Source organism: Rhineura floridana, chromosome 15, assembly GCF_030035675.1.
Source record: "Rhineura floridana isolate rRhiFlo1 chromosome 15, rRhiFlo1.hap2, whole genome shotgun sequence".
Lineage (NCBI taxonomy): Eukaryota > Metazoa > Chordata > Lepidosauria > Squamata > Rhineuridae > Rhineura > Rhineura floridana.
Genome location: NC_084494.1, coordinates 16,553,238 through 16,559,559, shown reverse-complemented (window position 1 = coordinate 16,559,559; position 6,322 = coordinate 16,553,238). Strand labels below are relative to the sequence as shown.

Genomic DNA, 6,322 nt, shown 5'->3' with positions numbered 1-6,322 from the left:
GACAGAATAGGAAGTTGTCCACCACTTAGGCTGCAATCCTATAGCATATTAGCTAGAAGGAAAAATGGAAATGGTCTGCCTTCAAGTCGATCCCGACTTATGGCGACCCTATGAATAGGGTGTTCATGGTAAGCGGTATTCAGAGGGGGTTTACCATTGCCTCCCTCTGAGGCTAGTCCTCCCCAGCTGGCTAGGGCCTGCTCAGCTTGCCACAGCTGCACAAGCCAGCCCCTTCCTTGTCCGCAACTGCCAGCTGCTAGGGGGCAACTGGGCTCCTTGGGACTCTGCAGCTTGCCCACGGCTGCACAGGTGGCAGGGCATGTAACCCCTGAGCCACTCCCTGTGGGGGTGATCTTTAGCTGGCTCACACCCAGGAGACCCGAGTGGGGATTTGAACTCACAGACTCTGGACTCCCAGCCAGGCTCTCCTCCCCACTGTGCTATACCAGTTGTAGCTAGAAGGAAGCTTGACTAAACTCAGCAGGTCTTACTTCTGAGTACACATGTATAGGATCGCTCTACAGTATTGACTTTGTGGCTGAAATAAGATTTGAACCCAGGACTCCCTAGTTCAGAGACAGCCAATGTGATGCCCTCCAGATACTGATGGACTAAAACGTCCATCAGCCCCAGCCAGCAGAGCTAATGGTAAGGGATGATGGTAGTTGAAGTCCAACCACATCTAGGGTACCATGTTGGCCAACCCTGCCCTAGTTCACCTTTTTGGCCTCCATGCCAAAACCCCGGGGCATCTTGCTACATTCAGCCTAATTTCATGCAGCAGGGCCTGGCTTTCCCAACTCTACAGGCTCACGCTTGGTCTCCAGGTTGCCCAACTGGGAATTAGGCTTCATATTCTGCTTCATGTGCATGTGTGCACAAGTAGAGAAGGGAAGGAGGGAGGGAGGGAGGGCACAGAGAGAAAGAGCAGGGTAGTTCTGCAATGCTGTAAACTCCACCTGTCTTTGGGTCTGGCTCCACCCATCATTGGCTATAGTCCCCAACTGACTTTTCCTATGGCTTAATAGGAAAATGCCCCCCCACCTCTGCCACATGGTGTTTAGTCCAGGGGTAGGGAATTTCAGGGCCAAATACAACCCTCCAGGCTTCAGTCTGGCCCTTGGAACTGTACCCAAGGCACACCTCTCATTGGCCTGCTTTGCACCCTGAGTGTTTTGCCTGGCTTAAATGTGCCCTTAAACTCTTGCTTATCTGGATGGAGGATGGAGAGGGGTGTGTGAGCATGTGCAGTTTTGCTCCACCCTTTTTTGCTTCTGACCCTGAGTGCTCACCACTGGCATGTGGCCGCCTTCAGAATATTGTCCAGAAGGACAATCAGGTTGAAAAATGCTACCCACACCTGGTCTAGTCCAAAACACATTTATACTGTAAGTAAAGACTATGAACCAGCTTTTAATATTCGGTTTCATCTAGAGCACATGCCTGAAATCAAATATCTAAGGACATTTTCCAGAGCAATATTTTAAGTCTGGAAAGTATTGGGGGGAGATGTCTGCTTTCTACCTGCGCTAATTAATTTGCAAAGATTTGTCAGTGCTAATTTAATTAACTAATATAACTTCAATTCCCATAATCCCTGGCTGTTGGCCACGCTTGCTGGGGCTGATGGAAGCTGTAGTTCAGAAACATCTGGTGGGCCAAATATGTCCCACACCTGCCTTATTATCTTGTTATCTTATTATCTTATTATCTTGTTGTGTTTATTTTGCCACAGTTTGTGTTCCTTTTCGTTTCCCTTGTTTGGGCAAGACTTCCCATTTTTGAAAGAAGCCTTCTTGTCTCTAAGACTGTCTTTGACTGCTTATTAACCTCCTGGCATCCTCTTGGCCTTTGTGGTACCTCTCCTGATCTGCTGTATACATTCTAGTTAAGGTTCTATTATTGTGGTTTTGAATAACCCCTTGGACATCTTTCAGAGATTTGACCTTCTCGATCTTCCCTTTCAAATTGAATGGATGGAGCTGTTCTCCTTATGCAACTAAGCAGTTTGGCTTCCTAACTCTGTCGACATCAGTGAAGGCTGGTCCATGTGGGCAAATGAGGCACTGATCCATCATGGTCAGCCTGTCCACAGCCAGCCCCCACCTGCTACCTCTTACTTACAACTAGTCCAGGGTTGTCAGCTGCCTGTCAGCTGCCTGTCAGCTTAGTCTCAGTGTTATCCTTCTAGAGCTCAACAAGGAGAAAAGTGGGGACAAAACTAGAATTAGTTTCCTCTGCCTGTCACTGGTTCTGGCTTCACCTACAGTTGGGCTTCTTGCCTTCTGCCCCACCACTTCCAGAGAGCACTGTACAACACAGTAGTAGTAGTAGTTATATGCCTTCAAGTCGATTTTGACTTATAGTGACCCTATGAATCAGCAACCTCCAATAGCATCTGTCATGAACCACCCTGTTCAGATCTTGTAACTTCAGGTCTGTGGCTTCCTTTATGGAATCAATCCATCTCTTGTTTGGTCTTCCTCTTGTTCTACTCCCTTCTGTTTTTCCCAGCATTACTGTCTTTTCTAGTGAATCATGTCTTCTCATTATGTGTCCAAAGTATGATAACCTCAGTTTCATCATTTTAGCTTCTAGTGATAGTTCTGGTTTAATTTGTTCTAACACCCAATTATTTGTCTTTTTTGCAGTCCATGGTATGCGCATAGATCTCCTCCAACACCACATTTCAAATGAGTTGATTTTTCTCTTATCTGCTTTTTTCACTGTCCAACTTTCACATCCATACATAGAGATTGGGAATATCATGGTCTGAATGATCCTGACTTTAGTGTTCAGTGATATATCTTTGCATTTGAGGACCTTTTCTAGTTCTCTCACAGCTGCCCTCCCCAGTCCTAGCCTTATTCTGATTTCTTGACTATTGTCTAAATTTTGGTTAATGTCTGTGCCAAGGTATTGATAATTCTTGACAAGTTCAATGTCCTCGTTGTCAATTTTAAAGTTACATAAATCTTCTGTTGTCATTAGTTTAGTCTTCTTGACATTCAGCTGTAGTCCTGCTTTTGTTCTTTCCTCTTTAACTTTCATCAGCATTCGTTTCAAATCATTACTGGTTTCTGCTAGTAGTATGGTATCGTCTGCATATCTTAAATTATTGATATTTCTCCCTCCAACTTTCACACCTCCTTCATCTTGGTCCAATCCCGCTTTCCGTATGATATGTTCTACATATAGATTAAACAAATAGGGTGATAAAATACATCCCTATCTCACACCCTTTCCGATTGGGAACCAATTGGTTTCTCCATATTCTGTCCTTATAGTAGCCTCTTGTCCAGAGTGTAGGTTGTGCATCAGGACAGTTAGATGCTGTGGCACCCCCATTTCTTTTAAAGCATTCCATAGTTGATCATGAAAAACTATGGAATGCTTTAAAAGAAATGGGGGTGCCACAGGGTAGAAATGGGGGTACACAATCAAAGTCTTTGCTATAATCTATAAAGCACAGGGCGATTTTCTTCTGAGATTCCTTGGTCCATTCCATTATCCAACATATATTTGTGATATGATCTCTGGTGCCTCTTCCCTTGCTAAATCCAGCTCGGACATGTGGCATTTCTCGCTCCATATATGGTAAGAGCCTTTGTTGTAGAATCTTGGGCATTAGTTTACTTGCATGAGATATTAAGGCAATATTTCCATAATTACTGCATTTCCTGGGATCCCCTTTCTTTGGAATTGGGATGTATAGTGAACGCTTCCAGTCTGTGGGCTGTTGTTTACTTTTCCATATGTTGATCCAATCAACGTGCCATCTGAGGTATAAAGGGTCTCATATGTTGATGATTAATTTTGTTAATTTGAGGACCACAGAGTTCTGCTCTAATTAAGCATCTCAGCTGTTGAACAAGATGGACTTAATTGGATGACCATCAGTACAAAATAGATCCATATATTCTTATTTAAAATTTTTGTTTCATCTATTTTTTGTACCAGTAGAATTTTTCCCAAGAAGGAAAGTGCACTGATCCTGGAAGTAGTGCAATACCAGGTCAATGCATGGAACAGACAGAGCAAGCTCCTAATCCATCTCCCAGTTCTAAAAATTCATTTAATATATAATTCTCCAATAGAGAATATATCAGATATTAAACTGATAAGAACAGATACTACACTTGATCTTAGCCAATAGGCCGAGAAGCGATACTAAAGTACGTGAAAAATACCCAGAAACCTTTTCCGATTGAGTTTCGGCAGAACAAGAGCATGTGGATGCTCCAAAGAGCTCAGTATTTCATTGGAATCAGCACTGTGTTCAGTTCCACAAAATATATTGTGACAGTGTTCCTGTTTCCATTGTACAACTTAGTCAGCCTCTTGACAACAGTTTAATATGAAAAATTGTGAATTTTCTTGACCATGTCAATTTCTTGACTCTCTGTCTGCTTGTTTGTACAGCCATTGGTGTGATATTTGCATAAGGGTGCCCATTTACCCAGCATGCATCGTGTAACATGTGGACTCTCTGCATGCCAGCAGAGGTCCCCAGAGTTTCACTTTGATAAGTTTATCTTCTTTGTATGCAGTTTTGACATGTATATGTTTTTTCAAGCCATTTCTCCTAATGTAATACATATTTTACATCTTATTTTCAGTAATATTTTCAGTTTTAGGTACACTTTCCCCATATACAGTATATTCATTTTTGTAAACACTGGTTGGAGAACTGCATTACCAAATTCATATAAGTGCAAATTTCGAAGGATGGCTGTGTTTTGATTCTCATATTGTTTCAAAGTGCAAATCTGATATATTCCGTTTTTAAATGCAAACTGAATTGAATCCCAATCTGAATAGAATTTTTCCCCATCCCTAGTCCTGAATGATTACATCCCCTTTCCATTTTTAGTGATTTTCCTTAGTTAAATAATTCACTAATAGGCAAAAAACCTTGCGGTTTAAGAATGTACCTGTAGCCCGCAGATATTTCTATCAAACTTTAAAAAGCAGGGGAATTGGGCAGCTATAGTGAATGCACCAGGGGAGCAGGAGACCTGACCTCCTCTCTGAGATATTGTACTGCCCTACAAATATGTCAAAATGCAAACAGAATTTGGGTTGGTCTTTCACAGTCCAATCCTCTTGCTGTGTAGCTTGCAACAATTTGGTAACATGTGCCTGGGGAGCAAAGGAAGGGGGAGGGGAGGGTAGGTTTGATCATTTGCATGCGTACAGAGTTCAATAGTGTTCACATCCGTGCAATCATGCTTAAGATAGGTAAAACTGACCATGGGGAGTAGGAAGGTGAGGAGGGGGAAGGGGAAGGAGGGTATTAGAAGGGGATGGGGAGGGGGAGGGAGGGGCAATGGAAGGGGGAGGGAAGGGGCAAGAGAGAGGGAATAGGAGGGAGGAGAAGGGTGGGTAGGTTTGATTGGTTGCATACTTTTTGAGTTCAATGGGATTTATTTCTGTGCAATCATGTGTGAAAATGGAAATAGACAGCCCTCAAGTCGATCCCGACTTATGTTGACCCTCTGAATAGGGTTTTCATGGTAAACGGTATTCAGAGGTGGTTTTACCATTGCCTTCCTCTGAGGCTGAGAGGCAGTGACTGGCCCAAGGTCACCCAGTCAGCTTCATGGCTGTGTGGGGATTCGAACCCTGGTCTCCCAGGTCGTAGTCTGACACTGACCCGGGGGAGAGGCAGGGAGGGGAGCAGGAGAGGGAGGGGAGGAAATTGTGTGAGTGGGCACTCACCCAATTGGCTGAGTATCATTTTTTCCCAGGATTTTCCCCCACCTTTTTATTGTACAGCAGGCACATGTAGCCGCCCACCCAAATTTAAACCAAAGCTATATCTAGCCACATCCACACCAGGCCTTTATTTCACTTTGGACAGACATGGCTTCTCTCAAAGAATCCTGGGAAGTGTAGTTAGTGAAGGTTGCTGACAGTTGCTAGGAGATGCCCTATTCCCCTCACAGAGCTTCAGTCAGAGTGGCTGACTGTTAAATCAGTCTGGCCACTGGAGCTCTGCCAGTGGAAGAGGAGTCTCCTCTTGGCACCCTTCACAAACTACACTTCCCAGGATTCTTTGGGGGAAGCCATGACTGTCTCAAGTTAAATCAAAGTCTGGTGTGGGTGTGGTCCCCTGATTAGGCAAGCCAAACAGCTGTGAGTCTGGCTTTTAGAACTCTGACAGTTGGTTCTTACTGAGCATGCCCGACGTTATCATAGGGTGCCAGCCAAAATTTATTAAATTAATTAAAAATCAGCCAGGCATTTTTTTTAACTTTTAAACTGCAGAAGATGAAGGTCAGAGTATGGGGCAATGTCAGTATTAGGATGATAGGTACTC

At 43.8% G+C, this 6,322-nt stretch overlaps 1 non-coding gene across 1 annotated transcript; it reads right to left on the bottom strand.

Annotated features, from left to right (window-relative positions):
* Window positions 1–3,978: 3,978 nt before the first annotated feature.
* Window positions 3,979–4,169, bottom strand: LOC133371032 (U2 spliceosomal RNA). Its single transcript, XR_009759239.1, has one exon. It is a non-coding gene; the product is annotated as a U2 spliceosomal RNA (small nuclear RNA).
* Window positions 4,170–6,322: the final 2,153 nt, after the last annotated feature.